The 24,984-nt window shown below is 35.0% G+C and overlaps 1 protein-coding gene and 1 long non-coding RNA gene across 2 annotated transcripts in view; one reads left to right on the top strand and one right to left on the bottom strand.

The window, feature by feature from the left end:
* The window catches only part of LOC113044635 (glypican-5), a 166,871-nt gene that overhangs the window by 52,783 nt on the left and 89,104 nt on the right, over nt 1-24,984 (bottom strand). The window lies entirely within an intron of this gene.
* LOC113044637 (uncharacterized) lies at nt 1,971-5,929 on the top strand. The gene is made up of 6 exons (XR_003275895.1): nt 1,971-2,008; nt 2,127-2,205; nt 2,338-2,419; nt 3,573-3,724; nt 3,902-3,991; nt 5,595-5,929. It is a non-coding gene; the product is annotated as an uncharacterized LOC113044637 (long non-coding RNA).

Below are 24,984 nucleotides of genomic sequence, written 5' to 3'. Positions count from 1 at the left end.
GACTGCAAAAAAATTCCAAAGTATAGTCATTGCCAGTGCTTTAAGTGGGCCGGTACGCACCAGTAGGCTACTCAGTACCGCCACTTCCAAATATAGCTCTTGAGCGTACCGCCACCTCTCCGTGCGCCCAGAACGTGCTTGTAGCGTACCGGTACGCTCATTTGGACATCTGTTTTAATAGAGGTTTTAATCTTTTACCTGCACTCCCGATTTTCAGAGCGCCCTTCACAATGCAAGCTTCCTAATTCATCCCACCCAGAGCAGAAACTACATTACCCATTCACCCTTAAGTTACACAAGTGAATAGCGCATGTGTCGCTTTCCCACTGTTAAGTGTCAACAACTCAACGTGGCCGGAGAAGGTGTGTGAAACTCGTTATGAGTGTACACAACGTTCGGTTAAAAATCAAATACAGTTAACAACAACACTTAATATGTTTTCTTGGCTTCATACTCTGAATACTGCAAGAACAAGACCAGAATCAGATGATTCGCTGACTGACACCTCACCAAATTCGGGACAGTCCCGAAATCTAAACTGTTGTCCCGACTCCCGAATCTGGCCCTAATTGTCCCGGAAATCTTGAGTATTTATTGTCTGATAAACATTAAAAAATGTCTGCGGAGGTTGAGTCGTCCTGCAGCCCCCGCTGGCTGCTCATTGGCTGCAGCATCTTTTTTCTAAGTTCTAAAAAAATACCGTAGACGGCAAGGCACAAATTTAGATATTCATTTATCTAATTAATCTATAGCCTATGCACAAAGACAATATGATCTTTTTGTCCCCTTTTGTTTTAAAGCTTGATGAAGAGAGAGAGAGCGCAAGTTGCTGCAGCTGTGAGGAGGACAGTGATGCACGCGCACAGGAGTGATTGACAGTTCGCGGCACTGTGCACAAAAAATACTCCGCTACACAATTATTTCGTTATTTTCATTTAAGCTTATTAACGTTAGCGTTACAGAAAGGTCTGATTTACGCACTGTTACAGTCATTGTTTTTTTTTTTTTTTTTTTTTAAACAATGACATTTGAGTTCATGATTTTAATGTTGCTGTTTCTTGTGGCAGACTAAATGAAGAGTAATGTTTCTTGTGGCAGACTGAAGAGTAATCCGGCAGAGTTTTATACTGAAACTTTCCGTCTAAAAGTCCTTCCTTGGTCTTATCCATATTTCTTTGCACGTTGAACACACATAGGCCACAACTGGAAATAAAAAAAACTGCAACCGCGTTAATTGCGTTATTTTATTTTAACGCGTTAAATATTTCAAATTAATCGAATGCGTTAACGCGCTAATTTTGACAGCACTAATATATATACATATATATATATATATGTATATATATATATATATATATGTATATATATATGTATATATATATATATATATATGTATATATATATATATATACATATATATATATATATATGTATATATATATATATATATGTATATATATATATATATATATACATACTGCAGCTGAATAATATGAGAATTATGTACATTTGACTGTAAATTATGTACTTATGTGATTAAATTTAGTTGAAAAATATCATTTTACATTGACTATCTTTAATATATATTATATTTACATATATATTTACATATTTACTATACAGAGCACACACTGTAAACCCTAATGTTGTAATTAATAAAGAAATCAAGTTAACATAACTTCACATTACTTATAACACCAAGTTTTGCCATCAAAACTTAAACAGGTGTGTTTAAATTACTCATTGGCAGTAAAAATCTTTTGAATTAAGATTTTAAGTGTTATTAACTCAGAATTTCCATTTATTTAAATTATTCGCTACGTCTCTGTTTAAAAATGATTGGTCGCGCTTGAAATTCTGCCTTGACAACAGCGCCGATTGGCCAATATAACACAAGGCGGGAATTGTTTTTCGAATTTGCTGAAGACGCAGCACTGACTGCGGTTCACAATCATTTGCAGGAACACCCTGAAAGAAGAAATAAATAATACAGTTTAAAGTTAAATAGGTAAGTGAAGGTTTAAACACAACGCATAAATATACACACGTTGTTTTTTTATTTCCTTATACGTTTTATTGTCATATTATTTGCATGTTGAAAATACTTTTCCGTTTTACTCTGGCAGCGGGCCAGCTGCACAAGCAGCCAGACAGGAGTTAAAGCAGGCGGGAAGAGAGTCGTCGTGAAAGACCCAGAGTACGCTGGTAGGTAGAATAATGGAAAAATATATATTTAAATTTTTGCTTAGTTGCCTTTGAGTATTTTTCGAGTTATAAACACGTTCGTGTTACCAACTCTCTGTAAGAACATCTGAATTTCCCGTTTTCCTCCTGTAGGGAGAGTAACATTAGCAGGCAGGTGGTTATGAAGCAGACGAGGAGGGGGAAGAGTCGAGGCCACAGGAGTAACGTTACGCTGGTAAATTTTGCTTTATTGTCTGCTATGTTTTATTTTATTTTTTATACAACTGGACTTAAGGTATAAATGCGTTTAAGTTAAAATCCCCTAACTTCCAAACATAGCCAATGTTATACAGACTAACTTAGCACTGTTGTTTACAATAGACCTAAGCGTGATATTGCGGCTCGAACTTCGAGAAAAATCTATTTCCAGACACTGAAATGGCTCTTTGTAATTTGTGAAAGGACGTTTCTTTTATTTGTTGTAAAATTGGGCTGCCGCGTGAATACTGACTTAGGCCTAACGTTAATCGTTATAAGAATTTCTTTGGTCGGTATGTTACTAAAAACCGCAGACCTTTTCCTGCCTGCGACACATTTACAGAGATATTATTAAATAATGAATAGTTATGTGGAATGAAATTATATGAAATTATAGGTCTATGCAAGAAACTAAACCTCATATATTACCTTTAATTCACAGCCTCTGCAAACAAAGCTGAATTTGTTTACTACAGTCTGGAACACAAGCGTAAAGATGTATATCAAACTTTGGGAATCTGTCAATCTTCCCGATTTGAGATCACACATGTGAATGTTTTTTGCGTTTTTTAAACGGGTAGCAACATTAAGGATAGCAGCAAGTATCATTTTGAATAACAACACAACAGACCCATCTCCTCCTGACAGCCTGGAGCGCAAGCACCCTGACGTGTGGTTTATTTACAACTAGCAGGATGTGCAAAATGGTACTTGCTACTATCCTTGATGCTGCAACCTGTATAAAAAAGTAAGATTATTCACATGAGTGATCTCAAATTGGGAAGATTGAGTTTTCACATATTCCCAAAGTTTGATATATCTTTACACTCGCACTCCAGACTGTAGAAAATACACTCAGGGCTGTTTGTACAAGGTAAAGGAAATAATGTTATAAATAATGTTGCTTGCATAGACTTATCGTTTCATTTCATAAGACACAAATATATCATCAGGAATCACAATTATTGATTTTGTTTTGCTTGTACACGTTTTTGACAATCAAAGGGATGGTTACAGTTGACTTTCATTATATGAATAGCCAAAGACAACAGTTTCTTAAAATTATCTTAAAAAATAATCAAGCACACCATGCATGCATGTTGTTACTTTTCCCTTCTTAATTTTTTCAGGTCTACGTGGAGTTTAATAGGATTGCTGGTAAGATCTTGAAAAGGGAATTTTACGAGACCCTTGACCAACATAGTACATGGCACTTGGACATTTTCAGAGCGAGAACTAGAGTTGCTGGTCAGCTCTTGATGAACCTTCTGAAGCAACAAAGGTTAGTTAGAAGTCCCAATAATTTATCCTAGATATATCTTAGAAGATAGTAGATTGATTCTTTATAAACTGCAATATAGACTTCATAGTTGATCTCTGATTAAATGTTAAAAGGCTATAATAATGTATTATTATCAAGTGGTTGGATTTTAATAAAATTTTATTTTTTTCACACAAGCTATCAGAGCCAACTGAAACTGAACTTTGGTGCTTCAAGGACTACCCCTTTGGTTTGGAGATGACTCCTGCTTTCTTTAAGATGTGTTTGGTAAGGGTTCCAAGGAGAAAATGTCCAAAAGACACCCTCTCACCCTCTATACACACTCTAACACATTCACAATCTCGGTCATTCACACACACTATATCAATCTAAAGGGTTAATTCACTCAAAAATGAAAATTCTGTAATTCATTGACTCACCCTTGTGTCATTTCATCTTTAAGACACAATAGATTTTTTTTAATGATATTCTGTAACTTTCTGTCCCTCCATTGACATCCAACACAACTACACTTTCAAGGATGATAGGAAAGACTTTGTTGCAGTACTCTGTACTACTGTACTCCAGTGGTTTAACCTCAATTTTATGAAGCAAAACGAGTGCTATGTTTGTGCAAAAAAAACATAATTTACCAGTGTAATTGTTTATCTGCAACGCCCGTTCAAGACAGTATCTCATATAGCACCAAAACGTGTGAGTTTTGTATTCATGTGAGAGCAGACGTAATTGCGTGACAGTGCATTGGAGATTATATTTTTTATAAGTTGTACTTTTTTTTGTTGTTTGCACAAACAGATTACTTGTGTAGCTTCATGAAATTGAGGTTAAACCACTGGAGTCACATGGATTACTTTAATGATGTCTTTCATACCTTTTTGGACCTTGAAAGTGGTAATTGAATTGGATCTCTAGTATGGAGGGACTGAAACCTCATGGGTTTCATTAAAAATATTTTAATATGTTCCGAAGATGAACGTAGGTCTTTCAGATGTGCAACGACACAAGGTTCAGTAATTAATGACAGAATTTAACATTTTGGGTGAACTAACCCTTTTAGGTTGATATTGATGCAGTGTATGTGAGACATAGTGTGAATGTGTAATAAAAAATGAAAATTCTGTCAGTAATTACTCACCCTCATGTTGTTCCAAACCTGTAATACTTTCGTTCATCTTCGGAGCACAAATTAAGATATTTTTGATGAAATCTGAGAGCTGTCTCACTCCTCCATAGGTTTCTATTGTAATTGTAACTTGCCGGCCCAGAAAGTTAAAAACATTGTTAAAATAGTCAAAGTGACTACAGTGCCTCAACCTGAAGTTTATCAAGCGATGAGAATACTTTTTGTGCGCAAAAAAACAAACAAAATAACGTCTATTCAACTATACATTGTCCTCTTTGTTTCTCTGAGTGAGTTCAAGAAGTCTAACAGTGCAGCACTTCTGGGTTGTACGTCAGAACGTAGGCTCACTATTGGCCAGCATCACACACATGACCAGCGTGAGCCTCTGTTCTGATGTACAACCCAGAGGCGCTGTGCTGTTACATAACGTAACGCTACGCTTGATAAATTTCTGGTTCAGCCACTGTGGTCACTTGTACTATTTTAACATGTCTTTACAAACTTTCTGGGCTGGCAAGTTTAAATTACAGAGAAGCCTATGGAGGAGTGAGACAACTCGGATCATCAAAAATATTTTAATTTGTGTTCCGATGATGTATTACTTGGTTGGAACAACGTGAGGGTGAGTAATTACTAACAGAATTTAAATTTTTTGGTGAACTAACCCTTTAAGTTGCACCTTTTTGAAATGTAAATGAGCTTGCATGTATGTGAATTAATTTTAATTTGTTAATGTTTTTTCACTAGATGTCCGATGATCACAGCTCAATTCTTTATGTGCCAGTGGGGATTGTGATAGTTGAAGATGGGACAAGATGGGTCTCCCTCTTCGATTGGAATCGTAATCGAGGGAAAATTAGTGATGGACAATCTACATGACCTTCCTGAAAAAGTCACTGGGATACATGTTTGACTTCATTCAGCGGATTCTACTTTCCTTGGGGCAGAAAGACCTGCAGCCTAAAACACAATCGTTGGCAAACCAGCTGTTTGGCTAAAATCGAGAAATTGCTTGGCGCACTTTTAATTGCAACACATTTACATTAAACATGGTCTTTTGAAAATGAGACTTAAAAATATGAGCTTAATGTTTTGTTTTTTTAATGTGAGTGTAATGTTCTGTAAAAATGTAAGCTTACTGTTAAACATGAGCTCAATATTTTAATGTGACTTAAAAATGCAGCTTGCTGTTAAAAATATGAGCTACTGTTTTCTAAAAATGTGAGCTTAAGTGCTGTTTAAGTGTCTAAATGTGACTTAAAAATATGAGCTTGATATTAGTAATGTTTTTTAAATTAATGTAAGTGTATAAACCAAATAAAGCTGTTAATGGAAAAACAATATTTGTATTAAATCATTAAAACAAGTAAACCATATAAAACTCAAAAATTTAAGTTAAGTCTATTTGCCTTTTTAAGTTATCTGTACTTGAACATTTAAGTTAATTCAATGAAGAGACCAACATTAGGTCAACTCAATTGAATTGAGTTGTCAATTTTGCCATTACTCAATTTTACTTACGCAACCACTTTCCTCAAATCATTTGAGTAGTCTCAACTTATTAGGGTTTACAGTGCAGTCCTGCTCATATTCAGAAGTGCTGTTGGCTGATTTGTGACGTCATGATCATTTTACTTATTAACTTGGAACTGAGTGAGAAACACTGAGTATTGGCACAATACTAGAGCAAATCTTTACTCTACAGACAATTCGTTTTTTTTTTTTTTTTCAAATCCAGTCTTTTTGACTGACTGTCCACACGGAGATATCCAATCAGACTGTGTGTTCTCATTTGATGCTTGATGTAGTAATGATGCACACTCATGCACATTGCCAAGTGACTTTTCCTCTATGAAATTGAGAAAGCTGACAGAAAGCTGACAGAAAGCTGGACATTTGTTGTCTTCTTATGTGCTTTACGGCTTTACGGTGTTGTGCAGAAGGGTGCTTACATGATCAAACAGAAACAAGTCTCCAGGAACTAGATCTCAAACCATCATCATGGTTCTTAGTCAAAAGAGGTTTAGCTTGAATTAGGCTTTGTTCACATTGCACACAATTCTGACACAATTTCTAGAACACCACAAGAACTTCACAACTTGAATGGCATTTAAAAACAGAAGGAAAGAACTGTTACAAAAGAAAAAAAAATGTTAACAGTTAAAAAGTCTGTGTTCAGACTATGACAAAAAAAGAAAAGAAAAACAAAATAAAAATAATTGATTCACAGATCAAAACATAAAAAAATAAAAAAATAAAATAAAATAAAATAAAAATCATCCACCCAAATAAATGAATCATCCAACCCATCTGTTTGAATGAATTGGGCACTCATCCAACTTTTACAAAATATGAATCAATAAATCCCAAAACCCCTCCAATCCATTTGAATGACTTGATTAAATAACCATCCAATCCATTTCAATGAATCATCTTAATAATCGTTTAGCTATCCAAATTAATATATATATCTATAAATCACACAAAACATCCAATCCATTTGAATCCATTTGAACTTTCCAAATAAACAAATAAATGAATCACACAACCATCCAATGCCTGAATTAACTAAACAATCATGCAACTACACAAATAAATGAATCAAAGAACCATCCAATCCATCTGAATGAATCAACTGAACAATCATCCAGCTATCTAAATGAAGAAATATATGAATCATAAAACATCCAATGCATTTGAAAGAATGAACTATACAGTAATTATTCTCATCCAGTCCATTGAATGAATGGATTAAACAACTATCCAACCTTCCAAATGAATGAATCATTGAATCAAACAACCATCCAATAATTTGACTGAAGGAATTGAACAATATGTTTACTCTACTCAAATGAATGAATCTACGAATCAAAATACCAAACAATCAATGAAAAAATCAACTTAACAAATATCCAACTATCAATAATTTGAATAAAATAATCAAACAACCATCCAATCAGTTGACTGAATGAACTGAACAATTATCCAAATATGCAAATAAATGAACCAATGAATCAAACAATCATCCAATTCATTCGATTGAATGAATTGAACATTCATCCGTCCTCTCAAAATAACCAATCAATGAATGAATCAACCAACCAACCAACAATCTGTATGCACAAATAACCCTCTACAAACAAACACATGGCTGGATAAACCACACAACCAGCAAACAACCCAATAATATCAATGGATCAATGAAAGAATAAATCAGTATTCAATATATAAGTGTAAAAAAATATATCACTATGCTTTTATTACCACTATCTAATTAAATTTACCAAACTGCAAATCAACTCCAGTAAACTCTACTCTATACTCTTGCCAGTGGCTTTCTGTAGGACAGTTCTCCATAACCTCTAAAGCCAATATAGAGATGACATTCAGATTGCTTCATTTATTCTCAAAAGAGCTTGAATTTCGTCGCCGGCACCTCATCAGGTCGGCCAATGGGATTTTACTGCACCTGAAGCCAGAGCTGACGGCAATCTGGCAGTACGGCTGGGGAAGAGGAAAAAGAGAAGCAGCATAAAGAGTTTTGTGACAAATATTTTAAAAAGTGTCCTTTAAAGGCCAGAAATGATGGGACATTTGAGAATGCTATCTTCTGCAGGCACTGGCCGCTCGGAGCTGCAATGAAGTAATCTAAATGCATTCCTCTTGTGATGCGCTACACTTTGAGCAGGCCTTTCACAGGGCTTATAGAAATGTCGGCTGTGTCAAAATGATCAATAACCCCATTAGCTAAGCCAAAGAGCTCTCTGAAGAGGACGTGCACCTCGCCGTGTGCACATATGACGATTCCGGTAGGACATGGGCTGAGACGGTTCCAATGCAACCGGCCAATTAAAACTCCCACCGCAGTTGCATGGGATTCCCTCGAGGAGGTTGAATAAATGGACAAAACATGGATCGCTCTATCTTATTGTCAATGTCTTACCTTTTACAAGACGTGTTACGAAGAGTTTGAAGAGTTCATCTATTGATGCATCAACAAACCTTGCAATATAGGTTGCATGCCGCTATCAGCAACTAGATATTTGCTTGCATATAAATAAGATTAACAAAATTAGCAATCCTACACTTTTCATTATTTTAAAGCAGATTGATTACATTTGTGAAATATATTAATTGTTAGTAACACTATTCTAACTTCATATTTACTTGAACACAACAATTAATAGGGTTCCCATATTTTCTGACCAGCAAATTTTAATGATTAGGATTTTTATTTATGATTAGAATGTTTACTACACTCTCAGAAAAAAAGGTACATGGTGGTACAAATAATGTTCCTCGAAGAACGGTTTTGTACCTTTTTAATAATTGTACCCTAAATGGTACAGGAAAGACCTCTGATGATACTGTTTGGTACCGTTTAAGGTACAACTGAAATGAAGGTACAAAATTGTTCTCACATCAAGGGTACATTGAATACCTTTCATCCTTGATATACAGCTCCCTTATGATTACATTTGCAAATAGCATACAATCTCTGTGAACGAAAATGATTAAATAGTAAAGATATGAATAATTTACAGATTAAAATATTTAAATGAGTTTATACAACTGTCTTAAATGTACATTATCATAACAGTTCTGAAAATAGTGCTAAAAACATGTGAAAACTACTAGGAAACAGGTTTTGTGATATTTATAAAACAAAATACATGCAGTTTTTTAAATAAATATTTTAATAGACAATCATGATGAAATACATTTATCATTGGTATCCACGCAATTTGTCCTTTGCTTTCCTTTGCAATCCGACCAAATTAATGTTTCATGCACGATTGGTTGCTGTGTTAAATAATTTGCATAGCAACAAGACACTGATTGGTCGAAGTCGGCAGCGCTGCTGCAGCCGTTACGGAATTTTCTCTGTCATTACGGAGAGCGGGAAGAAGCACTTCTGAAACACACGTCCGGGCATTTTGCTTCTGTCTTTTTCGACTTAAAAGCTCAAAAATATTAAAAAAGTGGATTTAAATGATCAAATAGTTTGTAGACGAAATGTAAAGGTGAGTTTTGATTATTTGTGTTTATAGTTTAAGGTGTTATATAATTAGTACATGTGGCAAACAATTTAAATGTTTCAACTACTCAAAGCGAAATTAGAAACGTAGATTTAGCATATAGGACAGCATGCAATGCTGTTATCCATTCGTGTACACTTTTTGACATTTTTAAAGCAGTTAATTACTTAAATATTACGTTACAATACACAATATGTCATAGGCATAGCAACACGACATTGATTGGCCAAAGAATTTTCAAACAGAACGGAGAGCGGGAAGCAGACGACCATGGCTTTGTCGTCGATGTCGTCAGAAGAGCTCCTATTAAAATTAACAGAGGCCGGACTCGAATTCTCAGAGGAAGAAAAGAGAAAATTCAAAGGTGAGTTTTATATTTAATCAAATCAAAAATGTATAAAATGTTACAACTATTTAAGCATGGCATTAGCAAGTTTATTTACCTTATGTACGAATCCAGTGCTATTAACCGTCCGCTTATAGTATAAAGTGATTCAGTTTGGGTGCTGCAATTCTGGTAAATTAAGTTATGCCTGGTTCAGATTAATTTACAAGATTTTTGTGTCAGTTATGATAGTCACGGTGTCTCGCCCACACACACTGTCGCTCACTCACTCGCGCACACACACACACACACACACTCACTCACTGTTGCTCGCTTACATACTCACTCACTCTTGACAGAACCGTCGTGGATGACCGTTAAAAATTAAACATGCTAGTCGTGATGTGAAGCATCGCAGACGCGACATTGTTTGTCGCCTATTATGAAAGTGACGTGACATTCAGCCAAGTATGGTGACCCATACTCAGAATTCGTGCTCTGCATTTAACCTATCCGAAGTGCGCACACACACAGAGCAGTGAACACACCCACACACTGTGAACACACACCCGGAGCAGTGGGCAGTTATGACACACTATACGAGATGAAACTATTGAATCTTGCGTCCCGACGCCCGTTGTGGTTTATGAAGCCCCACGACACCCTGCGTCAAACTGATCTGTTAAATGTTATCGTGTAATCTGAACCAGGCATTAATTTAACGTTTGACATTCGTTACACATACGGTTTCATACCTATTAAACTCTGTGCATTTCATGTTTTCAGCCCAAACCCAACTCCTATATACAAATAACGTCCGTCTTGTGCATGTTCAAAAAGTATATATCTTGCAAAAGTCCAGACAAACTTGTGACGTGTGTTCTTTGTGTTCTGCCCATCAATCTTTCCCTGTGTTTCAAATAGTGTGATTAACATTACCTGATTCTGCCCTATCTATAAGTCATATACATTTCATTCATTGTAAGTTTTTTGAAACTTAGCAAATGTCTCTTTGACTCTTAGATTTTGAAGTTGATGGGGAAACTGTCAGTGCTGGTCTCACGGATCACATGATAGCACAACTTTTTGAGAAGTCTTTTAAGAAGCAAGTTAAATTTATCAAACTTATCCAACAACTTGAAGAGAACCAGAGTGAAGAACCGTCTGAAAGTCTGACTACACCTTCAGCTTTGAGGCAAGTATTAGTATTGTTTTATTTATGTTCCCTTATATTTTCTTCTGATTGACTGATTTTCTTTAAGTCCTTAAATTTTGTATTAATTTTTTTTGCCAGAATGACATTGATGTCAGTCTTGATAAAGCACAGTAAAACTGCACTTCAAAGTCTGAAAGATTTCACAGAAGTAACTTTATTTGAAGTCTATTAACCCAAAACTCTGATGCTTCAAAACTTCAATAAAGAGATCGTAAAATAAGTCCAAATGAATTAAGTCGGTTAATTAATTTGTTTATTTAAAATCTGGCCATCATTTTGTGTTACAAAAAGTGCATAATGCTGCTAATTTTTGTTGGTTTTGACATATAACTCTGTGAAGTGATTTCAGTATATGTGAGTACTTTTTGAAAATTCCAGAACATTTTATCAATAGCTGCGTTTACATGGACACTTGTAATTGAATTGATGGCTCAATCGGACTAAAAAACCTTCATGTAAACACCTTAATCGATCTGATTTAGCTTGATCCGGATGAAATTTAGATCGGATTGACATGGGCGGTTTATCCCTTTTGTAATCCGATCGAGAGAACATGTAAACACTTGATCGGATTGAAAACCGAAACTGAACAGCCGGAAACTCTGTATATTTGTGCAGTGTGCGCATGTCAAAACATCAAATCCAATTTGAAACTTGTGACACATAAACGCGCACATCAACCTGATTACTTTATTTATCATTCATGTAAACACCTTGTTCGGATTCATCAATTGTATTGATTTCATTCTGATTGTGTCCATGTAAACGTAGCTAATGCTGTTAAAATTCATGTCATAAGATCAGCACTTATCGGCATAAAATTGTACGAGTGCTGCACGATACTATGGCACAGCACACACTGTAAGTTTAATAAACACTATTTTGTTTTTTAAATTCCAAACCCTGGTAAGCATTTGTAGTAAATTCACCAGTTGGTTCTTGCTACAGTTTAATTATTATTTTTTTAATTCTATTATGGCAATATTCACTAGTTCAGTGCTGAAAAATAGTTTAAAGTTCCCATTAGAGCATGGTGTGTGAACTGTTGCTTTATACTATGGTGAGAAAAGAAATAACATTAATTAAAATTAATAGTTTTTTTTTTTTTTCTCGTATTTGTTATTCCAGGAAATGGGTCGAATGCATGCCGTAAATTTAAGCCGATGTTTCCAGGATTCTTTCAGCAAAATTGTGTCCAATGTTTTGAGTTTGGCTAAGGGGAAATCCGTTATAGAAGCACATTACATGGATGCCAGAAGAGAAGCTGTTGCAGAGAGTCTTTGTGGTATGCATGTTTTCCGTTTAGACAGCTTGTATTGAAAATACAAATTGAATATTGTACGTCTTTATACTTTATATAAGCTGCCTGGGGGGGCGGGATGTTAAATCACTAATTCGAGACTGAAACATTCACATTTTTTAAATAAGAAATTAATAATAATTTTTTAAAAAGTAGTTTTCGGCCGAGTGCATCTAGAAGTTTTGGCCCTGAATTTATTCGGTGCATCCCTGAAAGTAAGATAATTTAAAAACTACTCTGGCTTAAGTGTAGATAGACAGTTGTAACTAGTCATTGGGAACATGAATTTAATCCAGATTTACTTTTGATGTTTGTAATATTGTTTTTTCCATTCTGTTTAGGAAGAACCAGCCACACCATATCCCACTGTACAGATTTTGGGAGCGTCTAACTGGAAACAGGTCTTCAGCGAGAAGAGAATTTTCAGCACTGTGAAAATGAAGGGATCTTTGCTGAGCAGTTGGGGTGGAGGACGGTGTTCTCTCTGCTTTTTGCACGTATTTTGTATTCAACCTTTCGTCCCTCATACAACAGGAACACGCATCTCTTTCTCCAAAGTCATGTGTTGAAGCTAACTGCACCTGGTGACAAACCATTGCCAACTGCTGTTGTCAGGATTATTTTATCTTAGACTGAGAGGATGCCACGACCCTATGCATGTCCAAATTGTTCCTCACAGACATTCATGAATATTGCTGCTTCCTTAAGCAAAAGACACCAATTCAAACAGTGTTGGGAGTTTTCATCAGAAAACATGTTGAGTGATTATGAAAAAGTGACTGGAACAAGCATACGCACTCCATTTACATCTTTACCCAGAGAGCTTCAAAATACACTTAAAAGTCACAAAAGTTGTCAAGCCATAGATTTTGCATGTAAAACACTTCAACATGTAAAAAAGAGGTTTGTGTAAATAATGTAAAGTACAGCACCAAAGATGTGTTTGTTATTAATGTTGTGCATACAGAGGAAGTTCCTTTATTCTTTCAGGTTAAGTACGTTTTCAGTGTAGATACATTGTGGATACTGTGTGGGAAACTGTTGCTCCCACAATCGTTTGACTCTCATTTCCATGCATTTCGTGTTTCAAATGATAAGGATTTGTTTTGTGTGATGCCAGGAGAGGAACTGGACCACCAGGCACTTGACCTTTATGTGGTTAATGACCATTTGTATGTAAGAGCCAGATATGCATAGTCACTCACCTACAAAACATTAGGTTTACATCTCATTAAAATGTTTATAATGCTATACATAATTTAATTACTCCTTTAAAACTGTTAATGTTATTTAAATTCAAGGCTATTGTGTGGAAGTTAAAAATTTAAAAGTCTTAAGTTGTATTGTGAATAGCTTGTGAATTTTTATTGTAGATTGGAAAATGAAATTGACATTGACATTTTAATGAAATATTTTATATTATAAAATGGAGAAATGTTTTTATGTTCTGTTAAAAATGTTTTAAATCTTCATTGTAAAGTGTACAGATGTATTTACAAAACAAGAAATATTTGAACCTGTAACAAAGTATTCAAACATGTATTTATGTGTATTGTGAACAGCTTGTGATTTTTTTTTTTTTTTTTTTTTTGTAGATGGGAAAATGAAATTGACATATTGTGACATTTTAGTGAAATATTTTGTAGCAAATGGAGAAATGTCCTGTTAAAAATTTTTGAAATCTTCATTGTAAACTGCAGAGATGTATTTTACAAAATAACCTGTAACAAAGTATTCAAATACAATGTATTTATGTGTATTGTTTCTCATATTAAATTGATTTTATTCAATAGAAAAATGGCCTTTAATAGTTCTTGAAGGAACATATTTGACACGGTTAAGGTACAAAAGGGCTTGTCACTGGGGTGGTACCTTAAAGGATCAAATTTGTACCTTAGATAAAGGTACAATACTGTACCAGTAAGTAAAAAAAAAAAAAGGTACATTTTGGTTTTCCGTGGTACAAATAATGTCCTTAAAGGTACAAAGTATAATGGTACAAATTTGTTACTTCACATTAAGGTACAATTATGTACCAGTAAAAGGTACCGCCCCAGTGACAAGGGTTTGTACCTTCTTTGGTACAAAATTGTACCTTTTTTTCCGAGAGTGTATACTTCAATAACATTGGCCATTATCTAGATTATTATTATGATTTAAAAAAAATTTCATGATTGTCCAGGCCTGTAAAGCACACTTTTATAATTATCATATGCAAACAGTGTGCAGGGTACAGAGTAAAACATTTAACCATTAAAATATTAATAATAAAATGTATAATCTAAATATTTAATACTATATTGGAAATATACACTACTGTTAAAAAAAATTGGAGTTGGTAAGTGTTTCTTTTGTTGTTTTTCTTCAGCATTTATTTGATCAAAAATAGTCAGTGAACTCAGGAATAGTATTACAATTTACATTATTTTCTATTTGAAGATATTGTAAAATGTAATTTATTCCTGTGATCAAAGCTGTATTTTCAGCATCATTGCTCCAGTCTTCAGTGGCACATAATCACATGTTCGTCCATGCATGTTAGAATAATATAAAAATAACCATAGCATAGTAAATCATAGCATTTGAGTCATGATTTGTGCATTATCACATCTCCATGAGCTTTCATGCACCCATGATGCATTAAACCAGGTCTCCAATCACAGATAGATAAGCGTGAGACAGAGGTGCCCTTTACATAAGCGCTAATGCAAGCACACAGGGCCTTTCTGGTGTGTAAAACACAGTCACATATCTCCTAAATCACTCAGGGTCTCGGGAGGCGCTATCGGTCATGTCCAGCTCCATCTTCGACAGCAAACTACAGCTGGAGAGACACTTTAAAACCACATCGCTGCCCCTCTATTTTCTGCATATCTCATGAGATCTGGCTGATTTCTCTCGTGTAATTAACAACGTGGAAGCCTGGGACTCCTGGCTGCTTATCTAGTGGCTCTTTGGGGCAAATGCAGGCCGAACAGGACACCTCCAGGATTAGGCTGATTTGTAAAGGAAGTAGATTCACCTCCAGGGAAGCCAGGCGTGACCTCGCAACACAGCGTAAATGCAAATATAGGCCACCGGCGTTTCAGGTAGCAGGGCTGACAGTGCATGAAAGTGATGGCCGCTCCAGGACGTGAGGGATCAAGGACTTTTTCTGGGGTGTGTTTTTTTTTTTTTTTGGGCGGTGTATGAATTAAACAGCTGTGGAAGGAGGAATGAGGAATCCAGAAACAAATGAATAGATTCTGCACATGTGGGACTGAAAATTATCAGTACTTTCACAGATATATAAAGTTTACAAAGTGTATTTTTGTAGAATCTTTGCAATAAAAATTATCGGTGGGTATCCTTAAAATGAAAAGAAAATTGATTTCATTGTTACAAACAATTTCAAAATTAAATAATGTTTAGAACATTATAAAATCTAGTAGTTACAAAAGTCATGAATTCAATATTTTTTGTTATTTATTTATTTATTTATTTTATTATTATTCCGTGGTGGAAATTGTTTCTATAGTATGATTAATAATAATAATAATAATAATAATAATAATAATAATAATAATAATAATTAGTGAACTTTTTTATTAAAATAATGCAATTTCATGGGAAATATACATAATATTGTTAACATGCATTTGATTAAATCTTGCGGTCTTATGTTTGACACTACTGACATCATCAATCTACTTAAAATGAGTTAGAAATACACAAAAATGGCAAGTTCAGCATCAAGGTACAAAAAATACATAAATAAAAGTGAGGGGGAAAGCTTTTACTGGATATGAGCCCCAATTGATAAAAAAAAAATCAGATTAATGTCACAGTCGGTAAGCTTTCCCTGCTCCTGTAAATGTGTCATTAAACATTTATGATTTGTGAAAAATGGCCCCACTAAATCTAAATGGCAACCGAGGAGGTAAACACCATAAAAGCGCCCTGGTACACAAATAAATAGCTGAGACATTTTCAGATGCGCAGATGTCTTTAAAGCAGCTTTGCTAACAAGACGAATGCAGTCATATTTGGAAATACCTCGCAGGAATGGTAAATGTTCTCTAAATGTGATGGCTGTGTGTTATGTTGAGCCTGATTTGTTTAGACTGAAACCATATTTGACGAAGCGACTGTCCTCAGGTGCTTTTGACTGCATAAAAGTTCATTAACAAACCGTTTACTGCAGTCGGACTAAATGACGCGTGAATCAACGTGTCTTATCAAAGTCATGCAGACACAGGATTAAAGCGGATGACGTAAAACCAGACGCAAAGCTTGGCGTGTTTGTTTATTAGAAGAGTATGAATGGGTGTAAATCATGTTAATGCTGAACTAGCAGCATAAAAATGTGAGACAATCACAGCCAATAGCAGCACGGAAATGTTCTCAAGTGGATAGTTTTTAGACTAATGAGATCTCACGGTGGGCGGGGCTAATTAAGAAACTTTAAGGAACTATTTAAGGAACTTTATGAACATCAATTTCACATCCTGCCTGTCACATCCAATCCAATCATCAAATCTCCAAATGTCAAGCCTTTTGTGCACAACAGACTCACTGCACCTTAAATTAGTCGAAAATAACAAGAAAACACCATCATTAAAGTATTAAAGTCAATTTTTGCTCTATAATCCAAGTCTTCTGAAGTCACATGATGTCTTTTTGTGAGGAACATGCCGATAATTTTAGCATTTATTCGCTATAATGCACGATCTTCCAGTCTAGCGATGTTTGATTCCAGACTGAATCATTGTTTCGAATCAGCTCTTCCCAATGAATCTTTAATCCAATTCAAAGACCTGAATGATTCATTCATAAACCAAATTGGTCCTGTTCTCAAACAATTCAACGATTCGGTCACAACAGCTGACTGGATGTGAAGAAGACTATTTGTGAAATTTAGCTATGATATAAATCAATATGGACTGTTTTTGTATGATACTTTTATGTGTCCTTATTAAAGCGAGTAAAGTATCAGAAGTTATTCCGACATGAGGGTGAGTAAATAAGAGCATCGATTTCAGACCGGGTTTAAATTAATGATAAATAACAAGAAACGCCATGATTCCTGTGCTACAATCCAAGGAAAATACTGATCATTTAAGCAGTTATTCGCTAAAAACCTCGATCTGCTCGACTAGGGATGTTTGATTCTTAAATGAATCATTGTTTTGAATCAAGTTCTAAGACCTGAATGATTCGCTCACAAATCAAATTGCTCCTGTTTTCAAGCGATTCAGTGATTCGGTCACAGCAGTCAACAGATGACTTTTTCATCATATTAATTTGATTTGGAATTTAACGCAATATGGAGTATTTATAATTTTTTTGCATGATACTTTTATTGAAGCTATTTGCTCTTTTGTGTTTCTCTGAGGAAAGAACGTAATGCAAGTTATGCTGACATGAGGTGAGGCTAATTCTCCTTATTGTCCTGAAGGATCTTGTTGTTTAGAGGCACGCGGGACTCCAGATGGTCTTCCCATTGTCCTAAAAACAAGGTCATGTTGAGCTGATTGACTGAAGACAGCTGTCTGGCCCCTATTTACCTCGTGGGACACAAACACACAGACTTTCACTTTCTTGGCTCATAAGAGTCATCATCAGCGCTAGTCCTGAGAGAAAAGGTCATACTGACCGTCAATATGTCCACGGTGTGTACAAATCACCATCAGCAGTCTAATAAGCACATAAACATTCACACAGCCGCATGAATCCCAATGTGAAGAGCCAGAAATTCAGACGCTGAGGTCATTCATGAGTGTTTTCATAATTATGTGCAGGCCCTTGTGTGATTGCACTTATATCCTGCAATTAATTTGTAATTAATTTAAACTAGCCCACACAAACATGATGGCATGTGAGGTTGGTACACATATCTACATATACACACACCTACATGCAAAAGTTTAATATTTACAATAAACCATATTTAAATATATATATATATATATATATATATATATATATATATATATATATATATATATATATTATAATGCACACACACACACATTTATATTTACATAAATTACTTTGTACATTTTTAATAATAATACAATTGTTTCTGTTACTATATAATATTGTAACATTTTGTTAATGTAAATGTTGTTTATTATCATAAAAATAATAATATTAAATCCATTTATAAAATAAATATTATGAATATAAATTATGATTATACATATTATTATGATAATAATGTAATATATAATAATTATAATCATAATTTATATTCATAATATTTATTTTATAAATTGATTTAATATTATTATTTTTATGATAATAAACAACATTTACATTACTTAAATATTACAATATTATATAATAACAGAAACAATTGTATTATTACTATTAAAAACGTACAACGTAATTTATGTCTTTCACTAAATAACATTCCTTTTGCAAGTTAATTTCATTTTATTTCAAAATAATTAATGGATTGCTGATAAACCATAAAATCAGTTAAGCTGGGCATATTCAGATTCAAAATATCCTGTAGAGAAAGGTTTCATTTATTTCAAAGGCTAAGGTACTTTGAAGGAAACCATGGTATACCATTAAAGATCATGCTGAGATAATACTATGGTACCACGTACTTTAAGAGTCAAGTTTCTCAGGTTTCATCATGTTTGTGTGTGTGTGTGTGTATCCTGGTCTGTCCTCCCTTGAGCTGTGAAAAGTGTTCGTGGTCCGTACAGACCTAGTTATCTCTGCTTCAGTTGCACGACTCTGGATGCCGCTCTCCCGAACCGAAGCCAAACTTCTGTCAGCATGGACATCGCTGGAACGGCCCAGCTGCCAATCAGAATCCAGCATCTGCCATCCAGCCGGCCGTGCCAAGCCATCGTCTCTGGCAACCCGGCGCACACTTGATGAAACTCAATAAAATTGATTCAGAATAAATGAACAGGGGTAAGCAGCCAGAGAAAGATCGCTCACTCCGCTCACCTGTGACCTGCCACATCTGTCCTTTTTTTTTTTCAGAATCTCTTTCTAAACTACTTGTAGTCTCTTCTTCACCTTCTTTGTTTTTTTATTTATTTTTCTCTTTTCTCAAAACAGAGGCGTATGCTCTGTCACACACAAAGAGAAACTAAAGGAAATAAAACACAGCAAGCAGCTCATTATAGAAAAATAAACCCAGGCGCGAAGCAGAGGTTAAAAACAGTCCCTGCATTTCTTTGCGCTCCTTATATCTGTTTTGAACAGGGGAACTCATCTTACACAAACGCCCCGTGAGAAAACCACCCGATCGGGGTCAGACGAACCCAAAAGCAGTCTAATTATCCTGGGCTTCCGGTTAGTTGGCTAGTTTTGCACATTCCTAATACAGGTCACATTTAAAAGGTCAAACTCACAAATAAATTGAATGTGAGCACAGAATCTGAATCAGGCGCAGTGTTTATTGTAGTGTGAACATGGGCTTTTCAGTCCAAAATAGGATTTCAGACCTTTTGTTTTCAGATTTTGAAGCCTAAATTTCTTACAGTTGTGTTGTTTTGTAGTTAAAATCCAACTATAGTTAATACCTATAAATATTTTGGTGCATAGTAACTCAATATGCAATAAATATTCAAATATAAAGGCAGAAATTATAACCTGATTGTTTGTGTATTATATCTTTAAGAGAATGATCACGTTAACAGAAACGTGGGTTTTGGTCAAAGTTTTTTTTTTTTTTTCTTTTATCATATCATACCTGACACAACCTTACCACAACTGCATTAATTAATCTCTCATAATTATACATATAAACAAAAAAATAAAAAACATCACAGAAGGACCAGGATGCTTCTCATAAGGTTATTGCAAACTAAAGTAACTGAACATTAATTAGAAGATACGTTTAATTTAGGGTCATTAAAAATTAAATAAAATGTAATTCCCGGAATATATTATATACATAAGTGTGAAAGTGTAAATATATGCAATTGCAAAGTTTTCTACATTAATTTGAATGTTGGATTGTTTGCAAAGATCAGATCAGACAGAACAACAGAATAAAAGATAGAATGATAAAATAACAAACAACAACAACAACAACAACAACAATAAAACGGTGTAAAAAACAACAGAATGAATGAACAGACTGCACTGCATTTCCATGGAAACCAACACACAGCAAACAAAGAAGCTGCTGGGCAAAATCAAGAGTCCGAGCTCTGAAAATAACTCTCAATCAATTTGATTGGAGGCTGACCTCGTTAAACCCGCAACGATCACTCAAACATCCACAAGTACCTCGTTCAAGGCAGACTTAAGGACCCTCACATGACCTTTGACCCCGGCCATAGGAAGTGCTCCTACAGGCTTCTCTGCTAACAAGCTTGATGCATCAAGCCCGCATCAATCTCGCACTTCCAGTCTGACGTGCTGTGACATCTTAATTGCTTTTCTGTGTGTGCATTGAAGTGTGTGAGACATAGCGCAAATGATTTGTTTGGATTTGCGTGGAGTGACTGTGGACGTGTTTTTACCGTTCAGGGCTTTGAACTGGGAAACGAGCAGGAACGAGCAGGTATCAATAATTCACCAACAAACAGGCTGGCGAGGCTGCATGTCAATGAACGGTAAATAATTCAACCGGTGGGTGATGGGAGGTTGATGGTGAGGTGTTGCAATGCAGAAACACTGACGGGAAAGAGCTGATCCATTCGATGAAAGGAAACAGGTGGTGTTATTTTTTCATTATTGTTATTGTTATTATATGTTAGAAAGAGTAAGAGTAGAAAATTGAATGTATGACTGTATGGATTCATAGTTTGAAGTAAATAATAATAATAAATAAATAAAAACATCAGTCTGTTATATCTGTTAACTCAAATCAGAAGACTGTCTCTGACTGTCGGTTACTAGTGTCAAGTTGTCTGACCGTAAATCAGGGCATAAGTCATGTGGTGCATTCCACAGCCTTAAGAAAACAAGAGTGTGTCAGTCTTTTGGAACTTATTTGACTGCATATTTAGCTGTGCATGAACAGAAACAGCCACAAGTGAAGTCAGACTTGAAGACTAAGGTGTGTGTACTGCAAACAGATCATGTGACCTCAAGTTGACGCCACTTAGCCAAGGTGAATGTCTTTACGGAGCTACTAGTCCTCAGGAGGCGTCTTTGACCAGGCCTGGAGTTAAATCGATGGTTCCACACAGGGGCAAGAGTCTGACTCATTCAAATGAGAGAAATTGATTGGTTACCATTTCCATTTACATATAAATGAGAGCAGTTATCAGCGCGTCCACTTGTCTGAGTTTCCTGACAGCTCTAACTTTGTTGAACTCATTTTTTGGACAGTCTCCAGTCCAGAAGAGAAACCATGATACACGCACGAAATAATAAATTAGCCAGTTATTATGCGGGAAATTACACTGAGAAGCTGGGCAAACTTTCCATTTGGTTTCAAGGAGTGTGAAAATGGTTTGCTTCTTAGGTCTACACTATTCAGTGTTTGCACAGAAGTATTGTAATATATAGAAGCTAAATATTTATGGAAGCTTCTGACCAGGAATAATGTTGGAATATGATGACAGAATGACTGGATTACAACAATGAGCTCATGATTTACCTGACAGACTTCATCTTTTTTAGATGTAATATGATTATTCTGACATTTACTCTTGCTTGTATTTCAAGAGAAAGAGCATCATGTGTATTAATGCCTTCTTTGTCAAACCACATAGAAAAAAAAATGAACTAATAAAACACTGTCAGATTTCCCAAATTGTTGTATTAGGATTTTTTTGCATTGCCTCTGAGTAATATGTTTTTAAAATTTTATAATATTAAATTATACAAATATACAATATCTGTACGTTAGTGGGGGAGATTTTTCAGGCATTCTTTCTAGTAGGTTGCAAAAAAAAAAAAAAAAAAAGTTAAATATTGCATACTAGCATACTATTACTATTCCTTCCACAGAAAGATATGTTCAAAAAAGTAATATAAGTATGCTAGCAAGTGGTTCCAAATTCAGCAAAAGTGTAGAGACTGTTTTTAGGGAGTAATTCAACTGAATCATCAAACGCAAGAGATTCTTTTGAAATGATTCAATGAATTATTCAGTGACTCACTCCTTTGTTGCCACTGACATGCATCACTAATGTGATTTATATTATTAAATATATACCATATATATATTATATACATATATTAAAATACGGATGAGAACAGATAAATATTGCAATACACCTTTATTAAAACAAAATTTGTTGTGCAACACCCTGTATTATATAAGCTAACATAAATGTCCGATTTTCCAGTTTATTGTAATATTGTTATTTACGGTCTCTGACTAGATATGTATCATTTACATATTTTTTTTTTTTTTTTAATTTACTGCACATAAAAATAAGATTGGTTGCAATAGTTGGACTGAAAATCACTATCAAAATGCATGATTTTGACGTTTCTAGCATCATGCTCAACCAGTTCAGCTTCAGGAACATATGCAACTGTACTTATATGCTATTGTTTACATCTGCCAAAGTTATATTTCGTTCGTAAAATTACAGCTGGGGGTCATCTAATACAACTTCAAAGTATACACAGACATAGAGGAACTGATAACTGCTGAATAATTACTGCTCCTCATGAATGAGATATATGCACTCAGATCCACACCGAAGCGCAGCTGACATCTCACACGTCATCGTTAGGTTCCTCATGGCGCAGTATGAGCTACAGCCATACGGCAGCAAACACGCTCAGATGCACATATCTAACTGACACAGAGCTCAATGGATCTGCTCCAGTGACACATCACAGATGGTGAGGATCAGGCTGTGCAGGTCAACTAGACGACCTCAGCCTCTGCTCAGCCTGCTGGGAAGTCTGAGCCGCAGATGAGCTCCAAGATGCTAAATTAAGACGTGTTAAAAGATGCAGATCAGACTCGATGTGTTCAAGCCCTCCAAGGAACGAGCAACTCCTATATGCATGCATAAGGTTTTCCCGTTTTATAAATGAAAGGGTTTGAGAGAGAATAAGAGGCAGAGCATGAGAGACTGTCTCAAAAAGGAACCGAGACACAAAGAAAGAGAAGCAGACAGGCGAGAAGATATACCGACTTATACAGACATAGAGGGTATGACTTGCATCGTAATTCACTGCAAAATTCAAAAGTTACAACAAAACCACAGTGCAAAATATGTTTTAAAGTTGTCATTTCTGCACAACCAGTGGTGCAAAAGAAAATAGCAGTGAAAAAAAATAAAAATAAATAAATAAACATAGATCAAACAGGTTTCCAATCAGTTCCACCATTATTATGTTGAACACCCTGTTTCACTTTGAATGTTAATGTAAAGTGAAATGTAAATGCATCCCCAAGTGAATATAACAAAAAAGTTGATGATTACATTAAGATATGCAAACATAAATATATATTTATTCTGTATTACAACTTTTCTGAAATGTTACTTTTAAAAATGCTACATAAACACTTGAATATGCACAAATTTGTTCCTTAAAATTTGCAAGTCAGAATTTTGAAATAAAAAAGGTAACAATTACTATTGATGATGATGATGATGATTATATATATATATATATATATATATATATATATATATATATATATATATATATATATATATATATATATATATATTTTTTTTTTTATCCATAGATGCAAATATAAGATAAGTGCAATAAAAGAATTGCTTAAAACTTTATTTTGCATGTTTTCGGTCTCATTTTAACTTTATGAAAAGCCAAATAGGCCTAATCTTAAAACTGGCTGATGCATGAAAAAAAAAAAAAACAACTACAACAAAAAACTTTCTTCTTTTTATTTTTTTTCTTGTACACTTTATTGTTTTTCCTAACAAAGCAATTGCATGCCTCACCTTTAAGAAAGAGGCTGGACCTGAAACGGGAAAGTAATTTCTGAACAAAGAAAGCAAAGCATTTGTGCTGATCTGACCCTTCATGGGCCAGAGCTAAAGCCCTGCATCACAAGAACATTTCTGAAGGCTTCACGGCTTGAAAAAGAGACCATGGGCTTCTTTTCCTAAGTCTGCGGGCCGAGCTGAAGGAGAGAAGCTCATTAGCCTGATGTTCTGGGCAAACTGAAGCTGCAGGGTGGCTTTCTGCCACAGGCAAGTTGTATTGAAAGCTTTTGTTGGCCTTGGGCCGCTCGGTATCATGGGTAATGGTTAGCTTAGAATATTGACACCATTATCCCACTGCATTCACTCATTGAGTCTCTGTGATTCTCCCTTAATCATATTGAAGTATAATAAAAGTTTTTGTTACTATAG

The sequence above is a fragment of the Carassius auratus genome, chromosome 26 (assembly GCF_003368295.1).
Source record: "Carassius auratus strain Wakin chromosome 26, ASM336829v1, whole genome shotgun sequence".
In the NCBI taxonomy this organism is placed as follows: domain Eukaryota; kingdom Metazoa; phylum Chordata; class Actinopteri; order Cypriniformes; family Cyprinidae; genus Carassius; species Carassius auratus.
Note: the sequence above shows the minus strand (reverse complement) of the source record. Positions and strands in the feature narration are given on the sequence as shown.